This window comes from Trichechus manatus, unplaced genomic scaffold, assembly GCF_000243295.1.
Source record: "Trichechus manatus latirostris isolate Lorelei unplaced genomic scaffold, TriManLat1.0 scaffold00031, whole genome shotgun sequence".
NCBI lineage: Eukaryota > Metazoa > Chordata > Mammalia > Sirenia > Trichechidae > Trichechus > Trichechus manatus.
In genome coordinates, this window is record NW_004443967.1 from 16,601,627 (window position 1) to 16,619,170 (window position 17,544).

Sequence of the window (17,544 nt, forward strand, 5' to 3'; positions counted from 1 at the left end):
TAGGTTTGAACTAGTCTATTATTACTTGGTATTGCCTTGTCTTCCTCGCCATTAGAAAGTTCTATACCTACACTCTTTATTCTCTCTTTTATTATTCTGACGTTGTTGTCATTTACAGATTAACCTCTCTGGTTCACTATTGTAATTCTTTTGGTTTTGGATATTCCTTGAGAGTTCATTTCCTAGGTTGGTATCTGGCTGGTTCAATCTTGTGTCGTATATTCAGCTGTGGTCTGGTGTTGTTTGTTCTCAGACCAAAGAACTTCCTTTAATAATTCTTATAATTTTGATTTGGTTTTTACATATTACCTTAATTTCTGTCTTTCCGGAAATGTCTTAATTTCACCATCATATTTGAATGAGCGTTTTGTCAGGTATATTATTCATGGTTGGCAATTTTTTTCTTTCGAGCTTTTAAATATGTCATCCCATTGTCTTCTTGCCAGCATTGTTTCTGCCAAATAATCAGAGCTTAGTCTTATTGTTTCTCCTCTGTATGTGATTTTTCGTTTTTATCAAGCTGCTCTCAGGATTCTTTCTTTGTGTTTGGTTTTATCGAGTGTGATTATGATATGCCTTGGTGATTTTCTTTTGACATCTATCCTATATGGGGTTCATTGAGCTTCTTGGATGGCCAGCTTTTCATCTTTCATGATATTAGGTAAGTTTTCTGTCAGCAATTCTTAAATGATCCTCTCTGTGTTTTCCGTTTTCTCCCCCAGTTCTGAAACTCTGACCATTAGCAAATTTTTGCTTTTGATTGTATCCCACATAATTCTCAGGGTTTCTTCATTTTTCTTTGTTCTTTTTTTCTGATTTTTTCTCAGAGTTGTATACGAGTGTTTGTCTTCAGTTTTGCTGATCTTGTCTTCCATCATTTCAAACCTGCTCCTCAGTCCTTCTGTGACACAGTCCGTTTCTGAAAACTTGTTGTTTATCTTTTGGATTTCTAATTGTTGTTTTTGTATGATTTGTAGTTATGAATTTATTTTGGCATTTTGTTCATGTGTTATTTTTCTCCATTCTTGCTTTTTTTGTCTGTATTTTCCATGAATTTGTCTATTTTTTCCTCATTTTTGGTGCTTCTTGCTTCAACTCTTGGATAGCTCTGAATATTAGAGATTTGAATTCCCTATCAGGTAGTTCTAGTGCCTTTTTTTCTACTAGAAAGTCCATGTTGTGTTATATTTTGGATGCCTATTAGAACCATCTTGTCCTGTTTTTTTAGTACGTTTTGTTATTGTCTATGCTGTCTTTGGGACATTCAGTAGTTATTTTCTTTGTTTACGGATTGTAGATTTGTTTGTTTTGTCCTGCTTTTTTGTTTTATTTGGTTATTTCTGAGCAGGTGGGCTTTGCGTTCTTTGTCGTTTGCTCGTCTGTGGGCATGATACTTTTCACCTCCTTGTCCAATGGGCAGGGCCAGTCACTCAGCTGGGGTGTAGCAGGGCAGGTCTAGTGGTCATTGTTTCTCCTGCTGGGAGCTCTGTGAAGCTTCTTTCCTGTACTTCCTGTCTTCCAGTCTCCACTGTGTGCGGCGCAAATCCAAGCAGCACCGACCCTGCGTTTCCTGGCCAGCCAAGCAGCTGCAGGCAGCTATGAAGCGGCAGATATCGAGCAGGGGGAAAAAGATAGGGGGTGTGAAAGTGTATATTGCTGGTTACCGGGTACTCTGTCTCTTCCTGGGAGCTCTGTGAAGCTGCTTTCCCATACTCCCAGTCCGCTGATTTCCGACAGTTGTCCAAGATTGCGATTCTGTGCTGTGTTAACTGATAAGGGACCTCCGCACGTATCTGTCCTCTCTTTCTATTCCCTGTCAGTTTCTTATTCCATTTGGTGTTTGGCTGAGTTCTTCACCTCTTCATTTGATGCTTAGGATTCCAGGATTGATATTTGTCTCTGTTTTACTTAGTTTTTTGGGTCTTTGCTGTGGAGAGATGGCATGGGCTTCTGTCTATAGCTTCATGTTGTTTCCTATGAAAGTTAGGATTTTTGATCTTAATAGAAAACCTTGCCCAGCATAGTAAATGAGATTGTATGAAATATATGAGTAAAAAACTATTGTGAGCTAAATGAGCCCAAATTTGCCTGAAGCTTCATGTGTTATAAGCAGCTCCAGAATTGCCCAGCCCATACAAGTTAACTAAGCCATCAGCAGCAGCCCCTTCAGGGCTGCTGAGGGGTTGCTTGAAAACATTTTGGGATACGGTGGCCAATGTGAAAGTAATCTCACAAACAAGCTTTGAGTGTTAGGAATCACCTGGTAAGAATAGCAAAGACAGCCCCGATTTTTCTAATCTGCAAGCTCCCTAGTCCTTCAGAGGAGCCAGTAGCCATCTTACCTCCTTGTCAGAAGAGATTTAGGGGTGGAAATCTCCTGGTTGGTATGTTCTTTCAAAGATACCATTGGTTTTACGAAATATCCTGTGGTACATTTACTATAAATATTTAAAGTGTATCCATTTTCTGATGATATATGATGGCCTTGGTTTTCACGCTTTGTTCTATATCTTGTTAATTTGTAAAGACATGGAGTTGTCTGTGTCCTGTTTCTCATCCCAGGGGAATGAGTCAAACTCACTCCCTGTGTCTGCAGATGATTCCAACTTGATACCACTAGACTTAGCTGCACATGCGACTACATATGTTAGCAGCGCTGAGTCAGCATTCTCTTGGTGGCTTGGTGTGAATGCATCACTCCAGGATCTTCTCTGGGGGCTCCAGGGTTGGCGTATGTGTTGAATTACTCGCAAAGAGAGACACTGCTAGTTCCTTTGCTTAAAACCTTTCTTCCCATTCTCTCCTGGTAGCAGGGCCACTCCGTCGCTTAAGAGTCTCGCTTCCATGGGAACAACAATTTGAGGTATGCACAAGCATACGGGCAGTGAATTCTCAAACTGAAATCACTTCCCTGCAGAAAGTGTTCCCTTGCCAGGTTTGGGTTCCATTTGGTCATGACTTACAGCATCCTGGTTGCTTTCAGCCTCACTTCCTCTATTGCTCCTTTCTTGTCCTTTTTCAGGACATGGAAACCAAATGTGTGTCCAGCTCAGTTTGTTAAGCTACAACAGGAGATGTGTGTTTCAGTAAAGGGGGTTGTGTTTATCTGGCTGTTTCTCGGCAGTGATTATGTGTCCACTTTCTAGGGTGGTGGATGGCTGAGAGACTTAACATACCACGAACTGCATGGCATAAAAGAACAGAAACTTATTGTCTCACAGTTCTGGAAGCCAGAAGGCCAAATCAGGGCATTGGCTCCAGAGGAAGCTCCTTCTTTGTCTCTTTCAGTTTCTGTTGTGTTTGTTAGTTGCCGTTGAGTCAATTCGGACTCATAGCGACCCCATGTGTGAAGAGAAAACTGTTCCATAGGGTTTCCAAAGGCCATATGTCCTTTCAGAATCAGATCGTTAGGCCTATCTTCCGAGGCACCTCTGGGTGGGTTCAAACCACCAACCTTTCAGCTAGTAGTCGAGTGCTTAACTGTTTGCACCACCCAGGGACTCTTTGTCTTCTAGCTGCTGGAAAATCTTGGCATTCCTAGGCTTGTAAATGTGTCTCCTTCCATCATCGCATAGCATCTATGTCTCCCTTGTGTGTCTGTGTTGATTCAGTTGTTTTCTAAGACACCACTCAGAAAAGATTAGATTTAGGACTCACCCTTCTTCAGTATGATCTCATGAACATAACATATGCCCCCCTCCAGATATTTTGAAGCAAACTCTAGCCATCACAGCATTTGATGAGGCTGCCTTTCAGAAAGTACAAGGTTGATCCCAGCATGAATGACACTGTTCCAGAAAAGGGGAGCTGCACAGTGGGGCTGGTTCCCATGCTGATGTCTTTCATCCACCTTGGGTGTCTCTGCTCCTGCTCCCTTGCCAAGGTGAAGGGCCTTCGACTCGTTAGCATGCTGTGTGTGAGAGCCAATGAATGGGCTCTAATGGCTTCCAATTGCTGTCGCACGATGTGACTTGACTACTTGAGAGCTGGTTAAATAGATTATGTGCTTCACAAAAAGATGACTCTTGCATGTAATCTATGGTGTGGAGCCAGCAGATTTCCAAAGCAAGATGCACAGAGAAGGAGAGGTCAGAGCATTATAATTTGTGCATTTGTAGCTTGGTTCCCATGTGATTAAACTGTTGCCCACATATGTGACAAAAGTTGTGAAAATTAAAGTGTAAATCTTGTTATAGAAAGAAGAGGTTTCCATGTAATTAAAATAAGCATGAGAACACCAAGGTTTAGGATTTATGCTTGTAGAAGTATTTTACATTAGTGTTATAGACATTGGAATAAAATGAATCAACCTGAGCCAGCATTAGCTTTTGAATTAGGCAAAAGCATTGGGCATCCTTGCAGGAAGCCTGGGGAGAAGGTAGAGACACGGGAGCACGAGGCCTCACCTCCATGGCTCCCTTTTCTCCTGTGGCTCTGAACCTGAGCCTTTTGGAAGCTCGTTCCAATCAACACTCAATCGTTTCTTTCCATAGTTCTCTATTGAAAGTGGCCAAAGTGATTGGCAAATATTTTCAGAGCTTACTATGTACTTATCATGTGTCCCAAGTTTTTTTTTTTTTTTTTCTGTTAAGCAGGGATATATAAGATTTAAAGAGTAAATATTTGAAGATTTAGAGGAGTAGAGTCCAGTGGCAAGATGATCCTTTATGGGTCTTGGGAGATTACTTTGTTGTCAGCCCAGTATTTATTAGCCCCCTCTTGTGGATTGAATTGTGTTCCCCAAGATATGTATTGAAGTCCTGGACACCATACCTGTGGATGTGATCTTGTTTGGAAATAGGGTTTTCTTTGTTAAGTAGGTCATCAGGGTGGGTCCCAAACCTAATCACTTCAGAAGTATGACAAAAACAGAATAGACACAGGGACAAACACAGGGGGAAGATAGGTTCTATCTATGGGTGGAGGCAGATGAATCTACAAGCTGAGGAACATCAAAGATCACTGGCAGCTACTGGAAGCTCAAATAGACAAAGAAGGACCCTGTCCTGGAGCCACGCCCTGAATTTGGACCTCTTGCCTGCTAAACTATGAGAAAAGAAACTTCAGTTATTTAAAGCCACATGCTTGTTGTATTTCTTTTACAGCAGCACTAGAAAACTAAGACACCTCCTCTCTTTGTTTTTTTTCTGGTGGTTGTAATCTAGCTACGGGTAGGAGTGGAAATGTGTCATCCCCTAGCCGTTCCTCTGCTGTCCCCTTCACCGGGACAAACAGGCTTTTTTTTAGACAGTGTTCATCAATGTCCTGAAACTTCATTTGGGTTCCATTTTTGAACAATAGAGAGCTTTTTAAAAATGTAGATCTAGAAAGCTCGAATTATTTTCCTCATTCTTATTTTCAAGGTGAATGCTTCCTACAGTTATCAAGCAGAGTAAAACTCTCCTTCTTAATAGGAGAAACATTAGTTACAGTAGCCCTTTGAAATCGGAGGGCAAAGGCTCGGATACCTATTGGGACTAGACATTAGGAAGTACCAAAGTCTGATTCCTAGACTATGTTCAGTGTCATTAGATCCAAGATAGAAAATTCATATCTCTGAAAAGTACCCTGTTAATCAACTTCTTGTGCTTTAAATTGTAGAAAATAAAAGCTGTGTGTTTAATACAGACCTATAGTGAAATATATTTCTTAATGCTTTGATCCTTAAACAGATCAAAACAAAATCTCTGGAGCTTCTCTACTGTTTAAACTGAAGAGAAATTTCTCCTTACTGAACAGGATCTTAAATCCAGAGCTATTTTGTAGTAGTTTTGTTAACCTGATGGATGTTGTATAGAAAGAAAAGTTCGGGTGGGGACCATCGCATGCAACAGGCACTTAATGTACCACTCCTACAGCATTCTGGAATACTTTAATGAGATCGTTGTGCTGATGACTTCTAATGAACACTACCAGCTGTGAACCCTGAAGACTGATTCTTTTAAATAATGGTGGAATAGAAACATCATTTTCTTCTCTTGTTTTTTCATGCCTTAAAAAAACTTTTAATCTTTATCTGTAAAGTACTGTACCCTTTTTATCCCTCATTCTGCATGTCACTCTGTCTTTCATTATACGGTTTTTTTAAAAGACCATTTGTTGAAACAGTGCAGGCTTTTAAAAATGGCTTATTGAATCTGCGTGAGTGAACTCAATTTCAGTTTATATGCATTTCGATTCCATCATAATTTATTGAATACCTATCATGTGCTTGGGACTATTCGTTAGCAGATTTGATTTCTCTGGGAGGCTTCAGAGTCATCAAGCTGAAAAGGCAGAATTGGAAGAGTAATTCCCTCAATTTGTAGATAAGGACACAGGAGTTAGGAACTGGTAACAGGTCCTACCTAGTCTGTAAGCTGAATCCCAGGCGGGGAGCTGTCCACTCTGTTGGTGCTGATTAAGGACTTGGCTCTTTACAAATCCATCATCCACTCTTTTCTTAAATGGTTTCGCACCCACCAGATGAGTAATGTGTTCTGAAAACTCAATTCACTTCACCGCCATATGGAACAAGACATGGTACAAATAAACATAAATAAGCCACTTAATGTTGTGTTATGTTCATGGAGTTTTCTTAATTTTTCTCGTTCTGTGTAGGGATGCTTATCTGTGATCAAACTGGCAGTGCTAACAGTTCCTGATGGTGTCATCGGTCTAACCTGTATCATAATCTGTTGACTTTCTGTTCTGTGCTCACCCCTTGGGGGGCCCATGCCTGTTGCTTGATGCGGAGAGCAGGAAGCGTAAGCTGAGAACAAGCTGCCTCCATTGTCCCATATGCAGTTGAGCTCACACTGGGCACCAGGACAGCAAGTCCCCAAGTCTCCGCAGCCCATGATTCCTTCTAGGCCTTGAAGCTGATGAGAAAGCTGAGCTCTGTAGCTGCACTGTGTATTGACTGCATGAACTGACCTGGCATAGTGGCAAGAGCCGCAGCTCAGCCTGCAGTTTTCTAGGCTCCCCTGGGGACCCCATTCTTTTTCTGCTGCATAAACCTTTCTTGAATGTCCAGACCTTCCACCAAAGTGGAGTGGCCACACGTGTTTAACATATTTTTATTTACGTTGTTGTTGTTAGCTGACATTGAGTCAGTTCTGACTCGTGATGGCCCCGTGCGTGCAGAGTAGAAAGAACCGTGCCCCATAGGGTTTCCAAGGCTCTGGCCTTTTTGGAAGCAGATAGCCAGGCCTTACTTCTGAGATGCCTCTGGGTGGATTTGAACCGTCACTCTTTTTGTTAGTAGTCCAGCACTTAATCATTTGCACTACCCAGGGAGTCCTTTTTAAATTTATACATTACTTTTTAAAAAGTAGCATTTCTAATTATAGGGTAGGATCTCCTTGTTACAGCAACCAGGAGGGGAGCGTGTGCAGACCACGATGACCAAGACCTGTGTTGACTCACCTAGTTCAGAGAATGCTAGCCACTCCACACCCCTGCCTGTTCTCTCTCTTTTGTTCTGTCATCCTCTGTGTGGTGACATTCTGCCCAAAGACTGGCTGATCTCCAGAATTCCTTCTGAACTTACCGAGGTACCTCCTTGATGCCTTTGCATCCACTGAGAGGATAGATTTCCTGTCTGACCAGCACTTCCCCCAAGTCTTCTCCAGTAAACCACTTCTCTCTGGTTTTTTGATTTCCTTATAGATAGGGCTCATTGTGATTTTTCTCTACTGGTTCTTCTTTTCTCTACTGGTGGCACAGTGGTTAAGAGCTCAGCTGTTAACCAAAAGGTCAGCAATTTGAATCCACCAGCCACTCCTTGGAAACCCCATGGAGCAGTCCTACTCTGTCCTGTAGGGTCACTATGAGTTGGAATCGACTCGACGGCACCAAGTTAGGTTTTTTCAAGTGGTTCTTCTTTCAATTCTTTCCTGTGACATAGTATTCACTACTAAAGTACTAGTGGGCATTTAACCATGATCATTGTATTTCTCCAAATCAAAGGATACAAAATGTCTGCTGTCCCACTGACTTCTTCCAAAGATGCCACACTTTTTATTGAACCCAATGGCTACATCGGAAGACAACCTATCTTTGGCCAACTTCTTTCTCCCTTTGTTATGCAGTCTACACGCTACTGTGATTCTCCTTCTCATTTCCAAGATGCTTCTGATTGCTTGGTCACCCTCTCATTTGGAATTCTGTGACACTGGGTACCTGGAGGCTGAAATGCATTTCTGAACCATCTCAGCTGAGGGGTGGTGAGGAGCTCCTGACCCGAACCCCTTCAGAGGTGCTGCCCAGCTGGTAGGACAAGAAACATGGCGCAGGGCGGTTGTGTTTACTCCATTTCACAGACAAGGAAACTGATGTGCAGAAAGGAAAATGGCTTCCCCAGAGTGACTCAGTGCTCATTTATCCTCCTGGGTCTGCAGAGCATCATGACTTGTTCCATTACAATGATTCTTAGAAAATTTCCATTTGTATGTGTCGTGAAACATACGGGAACCATACATGTTTACACACATGTGCACATACATGGGTCATTTACTCAAAGGGCCTGTGGCCTGGGGAGTGGGCATCTCACTGGCTGGGCTGCTGCTTAAGTGGTGCGACCCCCACATGTCCCTCCAGTCTGGTTTCTGGCTCTTGCATCTGCCAGACGTGGAGAGGAATAGATGGACCGCATGGCCCCATCCAGTCTGGCGCCATCTTCCGCCTTTCTTGTTTGGAGGAAATGCATTTGAACGAATTGGATCATGTGGGTTCAGAATTCTTAGATGGCTGAAAAATGAAATGATTGTCTATAGAAGATGAACAGCAAGCACCTTCCATTTATATGGCTCTTACTGTTTAATTCTCATTAAAAGTGTTAATCTGGATCTCAGTTCTATGTACCAGGCACAAAGTTATTAAATGCACTTTATGGATCATTTGTTTAATGTGACCAAACTAAAAATTAAGAAGCACATTACTCAGTGTTCATAAAAATGAATGTTTTAAATAGACAATTCATTCTTGTATTTGCATCTCACTTTAATGTAGAGCTGTAATGGGGTTATAGACGGATATTCTGCATGGACATTTATAAGCTGATGAAGCCTGCTGAATACCTTTTATAAAGATTAATATTTTTTACTCTGTGCCCATTACCAGAGCATTAATCCTCATGGCTTGGCTCCCGAGGCTGAGGATGAACAGATGTCGAATTATTGCTGTCTGTAATCATTGTGAATCACACGTGAAGGAGGATGTGGAGGGTGGCTGGTGGGCTGCGGGACCTGTGATCCCCACAGCCTATGGGTGGGGATTCTGGGCACAGTGGCTCCCTGCCTGTGCATGGCAGGGAAAACCAGTACCACTGTGCCTGCCCACTCCATCGTGAGGTTGTGACTGCACCTCGAGTTTGCACTGACATGTCCTCGAATCACATGTGAGTGATGGGATGTCTGATAGAAGAAAGCCTGGTGCTTGATTCTGCGTAGAGGGAGAGCATCAGACCACTAAATGAGAAATTGCACACGAGGCCTTTCACATCTGCTTCTAAGCATGCTTTTCCACTGCACGGTCTGGTGGAAACAGAATGAGAGCCACATATGTAATTGTAATTTTTTAGCAGCCACATTGGCGCAATGGTTAAGCACTTGGCTGCTAACCAAAAGGTTTGTTGGTTTGAACCCACCTAGCAGCTCCATGGGAGAAAGACCTGGTGATCTGCTTCTAAAGATTGCAGCCAAGAAAACCCTATGGGGCAGTTCTACTCTGTCATATGGGGTCACTATGAATCGGAATTGACGTGATAACAATGACAAGTAGCCATACTAAATAAAAGTACAAAGGAATAGGTGAAATTAAGTTTCATAGCATATTTTATCAAACCTAACATATCTAAAATATTATTGTTTTAACATGTATTTATTCACTATAAGCATTATTGATGAGATAGTTTACCTTCTTGTTTTTTCACACAAAGTCTTTGAAATTTGGAGTATGGTTCACACTTAACGCGACATCTCAACTTGGACACTAAATATTCATCAAAGATGCTTCGGCTGTATTTTTAATATTTTAATACAATTTACCGTTGACAGAGTAGATTCACATACCCAAGGTGTTCAGAGTGGTTGCTCCAGACAGTTTTCAATAGCTGAAAACTGTATATTTAAATTTAAATTAATTAAAATGAAATAAAATTCAGAATCCTGTTCCTTGGTGATATTACTACATTTGAAGCTTTCAGAGGCTGCTGTATTGGATAATACAGCTCTCAGGGATTAGTAGGAGTCTGTGGGTGGTGCAAACAGTTAAGTGTTTGGCTGGTAACCCAAAGGTTGGAGGTTGGCGCCCACCCCGAGGCACCTCGGAAGAAAGGTCTGGAGATCTACTTCTGAAAAATCAGCCATTGGAAACCCTCTGGAGCACAGTTCTACTCTGACACACATGGGGTTGCCGTGAGTTGAATTCAGCTCAACAACAGCTGGTATGGCGTTAGTGGTCTTTGTGTACTTTTAGTTGGAAAGGGAAACTTCGAATAATAATATTATTATTTCTGTTACTGGCATTAACAGCTACCATTTATTGAGTGCCAGATATACACAGCACATCATTTAATTCTCGCAGGAAACCTGAGAGGTAAATAGCAGCATCCTTGTTTTGCAGATAAATAAACTAAGGCTTAAGTTGCTTAAGTACATGCCCAGGCTTCAAAGCAGAGCGAGCAGGGTGGATTTTATTATTTCCTTAAGTGTATTGGCAAACTGAAGCTTAATGAGATTAAACGACTTCCAGAATCTCATACAGTGACCCAAGTTCCTAGACATCTGGTCAAGTTTTTGTCCGAGCAGTTCCCAACTACTAAATAAATTCCAAAAGATTAGTACTTGCAGATAGTTTATTTAAAGAGTGTCTTCCTTTTAAAATAGAAGGCATTTTTATTTGATGACTTCCCAGACCATCTGTTTTGGATCTAATAGGACTATGGGCACAAACCATGGTTACAGAGATGGCATTCTGCCCGTGGGGAAGGGTATTCAGGACGTCAGGTTGGAATACCCAAAACATGGCTGCTGGAGACAGGCTCTCCTGCTTGAAAATATTTCATTGTAGTTTGTGTGTGTGTGTGCATTTGTATGTGTGTGTGTGCGTGTGTGTGTGTGTGAATATACCTTCCACAGAACTCTTGATTTGCAGTCTTGATTTAAGATAAAAATTTGAGGGTATTTAGTGTTATTTAAAAGTTGTGCCCCAACACTTTTTGGGAAACCTTAAAGGACTCAGTAAAGTGATACACGGAGTAAGAGAGGCCCTTTAAAAGAGGCGGTTTCGTGAAGCCTGCATTAGTTTTTGCTCTGGTGTAGGCAGCTGAGTAGCTGGAGGCAGCACTGGCATGTAGACTGGGTTTTCACTGCAGACTATTTAATTGAAGCCCATGCACATGTAGTTGTAGATTAAACCAAACCAAACAGCCACACACACACACAGACACACACACACGTGCTCACACACTGTTGTCCAGATTAGCTTGGAAACTGGCCAGGAAAACTGGGTCACCAGAAAGGTGGGAGAGAGCGTGTTATGACGTCTTTGTCCTTCTGATGTCTTCCAAGTGTGGGACGAGGCTGCTTTGGGCCACAGGAGCTTCTTTACTACTTACAGTGCAAAGCACCGTAGCTTACAGATAAACAACAGTTATGGTAATATGGACAAAGTAAATATTCACCAAGTGTCCTGCTAGGAAGGAAAGCTGTTCTCCACATTGAGTATGTGAGCACGGACATGCGCACATGAGCACACACACAATACCGCTATCAGACCTTGGCTGCGTGTCGGGGGCATTCCCGTTAATGAGACCAAGAAGACCTGTGGTCTTGTGGAGATTGCATTGAAATAAGGGAGGGCAGAAGATGAACAAACAAAACCAAAAAACGACTCAGTAATTTAAGGTGGTCCAAGAACTGGGCATGTGAAGCTTGCCAGTACCTAGTTTTGTCAGTGGGCTGAGCGGGGGCCCACAGAGACCAGGTCCCCAGGAAGGCAGCTCGGCTGGCTTATGCTGCCGCCATCTTTGGCTGTAAGCCATCAGGCCAGCCCCTCTGAAGGACTCTGGGGAATTGCCTTTCCTTCTTTGGGGGCCTGGATGGGTTTCTGTGGAAGGTGAGGAGGCAGTGCTGAAGGGTGGTACTGCCACTTGACCCTCTGTCCTTGAAGGCCTGCAGGGATCTTGAGTGTGGTCATTGTGACCTGTTGGCCTTTTAGGAAAGCCTGGGCATCTAGCTCATCAGCTTCCGTGATCTGGCCCTGTCCTGATTTGTGTGTGGGCTGGGGGGCAGAGCTTCTGCCGCGGGAGCTGCCTGATGCGGGTGGTGGTGCTGTTGGTGCTAGTGCCGATGGTGTTGATGGGGGTGCCGGTGTTGATGGTGCTGATGGGGGTGCTTATGCTTATGGTGGTGCCGGTGTTGATGGTGCTGGTGGCGGTTCTGATGGTAGTGCTGGTGGTGCTAGTGGTGGTGTTGCTGGTGCTGATGGTGGAGGTGAGGGGATAGTGACCTTTCACTTTAGATTTTTTTATTGCTTTTTACAAAGTCCTTCAGCAATTTTATTGTCTCAATAAAAGGACATTTATCCCCATTTCCCCACATTTTCTTGACCAAACATGGATGGAGTGGAGGGTAATGAATGGAGGGACAGTTTCCCTGCTGATACTGAAAATATCTAAGCTGTGGATACTGGTCCATCAGAACGGTTATAACAAATGGGTGTTTATCTTCTCAAGAGACTAAGAAAATGAAACATCTTTATTTTCTTTTTTTATTGTTGTACTTTAAGTGAAAGTTTACAATTCAAGTTAATTGTACAAAAATTTATGCATACATTGCTATGTGACCCTAGTTGCTCTCCCTATACTGTGACAGCACACACCTCCTTTCCACCCCTGATTTCCCATGTCCATTCAACCAGCTTTCTGACCCTCTCTGCCTTCTCATCTCACCTCCAGACATGAGCTGCCCATTTGGTCTCATGTATCTACTTAAGCTAAGAAGCACATTCTTCACAAGTATCATTTTATGTCCCACAGTCCAGTCTAATCTTTGTCTAAACAGTTGGCCTCGGGAATGGTTTTAGTTCTGGGCTAACAGAGAGTCTGGGGGGCCATGCTTTCTGGGTATCCTCCACTCTCAGTCAGACCATTAAGTCTGGTCTTTTTACTAGAATTTGAGTTCTGCACCCCACTTTTCTCCTGCTCCATAGGGACTCTCTGTTGTGTTCCCTGTCAGGGCGGTCATTGGTGAAAATGAAACATCTTTAAATGTGAGAAAAGAGCAGTGAAGTTTCTGAAAGTCTTGCTGTTTCTCATGAAGAGAGGCTAGATAACAAAAAGAGGCTAACACAGACCTCCGGGCTAGGTGGCTGCTGGGTGTTCCCACCAGGTAGCCAAAGATGGTTGACAGCATCTCCCTGCTGAAGAGGAACAGGGCAGACATCGCTTCCTTCTCTCTGGAGTAATTCTGACAAATGAGACCAACACACTCAATTACCTCTGAGGACAGTGCAGTTCACAGCAGCCTGTCCAGCATGACAGATAAATGGGGCCATGAGGGATGGCTTTAGGCCACGGCATCTGAGCACCAGAGCCCAAAAGGCCATTTCTGCCTTCTCTGAATCCAGAACTGTGTTCCTCTGAATTTGTAGAACCGTACCTGGACACACTTCTTCCTTCAACATGTACCGGACTGTCTATTAGGCCTTCTACCTATTTCTAGTTTCTCCTAACCTTATTCCAGTATATAGCTGTATCAAGGTCACCTAGTCATTCCCCCCCACCTCAGTCACATTGCTAAGAGGTGTTGTTACCTACTCAGTTCTTAGTGACTCTAACTTCTCCCTCTGAAATGTCTTGGAAGTTCAACTTGTTCTTCAGAATAGTGGCAGCGATAGAGATGGCCAAGTGGATAAAGGTGCCGAGGTCTAGCCCCATGTTGTGGGTGGTCATATTGGTTGTTGTGTTTCAGGCCAAAGGGAAAGAAGACTCATCCTCTGATATCGTGGCTGTGGATCATAAGCAAGGGCAGGCATGAAGGGGCTAAGCTAAGTTTTGCCAAGGTCCCTTTCTAGCCCCTTGGGCTTGGGAGTTTGGAGTGTAAGCTCTTCATTGGATATTGCGTTGCAGTTCAGGTCAGCAGATCAAGAGTTACTGAGGTAGGTGTAGTTTGTGAACATCAGGATTCTGTAGTGATGACACTGGATTTTGGAGATGTTTGTGGAATCAGTACATTCAGTGAGTCAACACTTCTTGGCTGGATTTTAAGGCTAGATTCACTGTACCTGAGGTCATTTTCTTGTCCTTTCTCTCGGGCTGGCTTTGTCCTTGGGTGACTCACTAGCATCTGTGGGCTCTCCTATACTCATATGACATCTTAGCTTTTGGAGCCCTTCACTAATGAGGTGAAGGGGTTGTGGTGTTTGAAGAGGAACTCTCCATGGGGCCTCAGTTCATCCACTGGCATCACAGGAGGGGCTGGACTAGAAGATAAGGGAATCAGCGTGAAGCCCTCCTGGTGCCTGGGAGTACAGACATCGAGAGGCCGTCCTGGTCCCACCAGGGCTGCGCCATCTTGGTTTGCTGTGCTCTTCCTCCCTGGTCTTCTGGCATCATAGCCAGCGAGGCTGGCCTGGCTTCTGCCCAGAAGATGTGCAGGCACCTGAGCTTCTCATACATTACTACTGCCCAGGTATTGATTACTGTAGTTGTGAAATCAACAGGTAAAGTCATATATTCATGTATTCATTGGATGAAACTCCTTCTGGAAAAATGGAGTTGCTATCACTCCTTTCTGGGGGAATATCAACATGGAATTTGAAAAAGCCTTAGCATGAGCTGTCTGCATGCAGCCCATAGGAAGACAGTGGCTCAGAAGAGTGTGTGCTGTTTCTGAGTCCTGGTTTTTCCCTGCCTGCTCTCTGCTGCTGCCACCATCCCCCATACTTCATTATCCAGTAGTCCTTGGGAAAGTCTTCTAAGTAGGTCTCCGCATATTTTCAAGAACCAAAAAAATTCACAAGAAACATTAATGCAAAACATGCTTTTATGTATCATTAACATTGTAAATCCTAAAATGTGAAACCCTAAAAACCAGCTGAGTATATTTAATGTTTAAGGGCACTGCTGTCTCCTCCTGTGCTCTGCATTTTAAAGGAAATGGTAATGGCTAGGCTAGAATCAAAACACAGCCCTGGTGCTGTAAATAGATAGATGGATAGTCCACATCAGAAAGCTGATGATGCTAGAGTTAAATTGGCTTTCCCAACTGGAACAATTAGTAATTGCATTTTGTTTTTAATCTTATTTGTAACTGTTTCCATATTTTTCTTTAATTTTTGGAACATGCTTTGTATGCGCCTATCTGCAAAACAAATAAAAGCTTGAACATTCTTCAGTCTATATTCTTACATGCCAGTGCTCCTTCCTGTCACAGCCCTGCTTGCAGGGGTGTTGTCTGTGCTCCTATCTTCACATCCTTGTGTCTCCACAGACCTTTCAGGAAGCTGCCTTGGGAAGGTCTCTGGGCCCCTCTCATTGCCATACCCCAGGCTGTCCTCTTTGAACCAATTTCACGACCACATCTGGACACCTTGACTGCTGTGTCCTCCCTTGGTCTGGGCGTCACTCACCTCTGCCTCTTCTTCCATCTGTCCTCACTTCCTCTTCATCGTCTTTACAGATCTCCTGTTCTAAAACTTAATCCTGATGCTACTCGGGGCTTTTCCTTCTCGCTCTACATGCTCTCTCACATAGTCTCAGCCACATACTTGGTTTTCATGACTGTCTAGAGGCTGATGATGCCGCAGTCTGTGTATCTGCACCACAGGTCTTCTTCTAGACTACTAGCTGAGGTCACTGGGTGCCCTTCGTGACTGTCTAGAGGCTGATGATTCCACAGTCTGTGTATCTGCACCACAGATCTTCTTCTAGACTACTAGCTGAGGTCACTGGATGCCCAACAGGCGACTCAAATTCAGCCTCTTCAGAACTGAACCCTACTCGTCTCCTCTCCCGAAACACACTTCTCTTCCCTGTTTCCTCTCCTTGGATGACAGCGTATCCCACAGGTGCCCAAGCCAGATCCTGGGCATCGTCTGTGACTCTCCTTTATTCCCTGCCCCAGTTAGTCACCAAGCACCACGTTCATCCGGCCTCCCATTTGCTCTTGTCATGGCCTCTTCTTTCAAACCCACACTGTAGCCTGAGCTCAGCCTTGGGCCATCACAGTGGGTAACTGCCAGTTCTGTGCTTCCGTCTCCACTGCCCTCCTTCCACACCATCCCAAAAGACCTCTCTAGCCTTCTGACCTGTTCACATGTCTCCCCGCAAAATCAGTATGTTTTCAGTCTCCCCACTGCCCTGCACCTCACCCAATTCCACCTCAAGATGGAACTGAACTGCCCACCTGGCCTTCTGTTCTGCTGTTCTTCTCCCCAACCTTCTGGCAGAGTCATTGAGCCGTGTGCGTGGCTCTCTGAAAGTGCCATTCTCTCTTGCCCTCTTACTTTGTTCCATTGCCCTCCCTCAGGGCAGCTGGCTACTCCTCCTACAGGCAGGCTACGGTACTGCCTCCTGAAGGAAGCCTCCTCTGACTTACCTCCAAGGGGATGCTTGTTCCCCGTGCCCCACCCACATGCCTGTGCATCAGGCTAGAGGTCTGGGAGGCCAGGGAGAGGCCCTGGCTCTTCACCTCTCTGTGTCTTCATGGCAACTAGCCTGTATGAGTGCCTTAGTTACCTGGGGCTGCCATAACACAAAGGCCCCAAGTGAGTGGCTTTAGAGAACAGAAATTTATTTTCTCACAATGCTGGAGGGTAAAAGTCGTAATCAGGGTCTCAGCTGTGATTCCTTCCTTGTCGGTAGCCCCAAGTGTTCCTTGGTTTCTTGGCATTTCTTGGTGTAGATGTTTGTCACGTGGCATCTGTCTTCCCCACGTGTGTATCTCTGTGTCTATTCTGGTCTTCTTATAATTCAGAAGTGATTAGGTGTAGGATCCACCCTACACTGGTCTGACCTCAACTGGGTGATTGATTACATTAGATTGCATTATGGAAGGTAATTACATTACATTATGGAAGGCAATCTTCTCTACCTGAAACCAAATGATTTAATCACATGTAACTATGACAGCAAGTAGACTAATGTTTTACCAAACAACTGGGAACCAAAACCTAGTTGGATAGATACGTAAAATTAACCATTACACCGAGCATCTAACCTGTGCCAGGCACGGTGCCTCATGCTTAACCAAGTAGGATGACACTGAGCCTCATACCTGTGAGTAGGTAGTATTACCCTGCTCATGTTGGAGATGAGGAAAGCGAGGCACAGAGAGGTGGACTGAATTGCCCGAGGGGCATTGCTGGTAAGTGAGGCACCTGAATGTGAACTTAGACAAACTCACTGCAGAGCCGGAGAGCTCAGCCCTCTGCAAACTGCCCCTGCTGCAGGCATGGGCCCAGCAGACAGTTCTCCCTGAGCGGACAGAGACAAAGCCGGGAATTTGGGAGGTTACTGAGCAGGCCAGGTAAGCTCAGAAACCACAGCATATGGCCTTG

The 17,544-nt window shown here is 44.0% G+C and overlaps 1 protein-coding gene across 1 annotated transcript in view; it reads left to right on the forward strand.

Moving 5' to 3' along the window:
* Window positions 1–17,544, forward strand: part of DOCK1 (dedicator of cytokinesis 1) — a 569,919-nt gene that overhangs the window by 190,203 nt on the left and 362,172 nt on the right. The window lies entirely within an intron of this gene.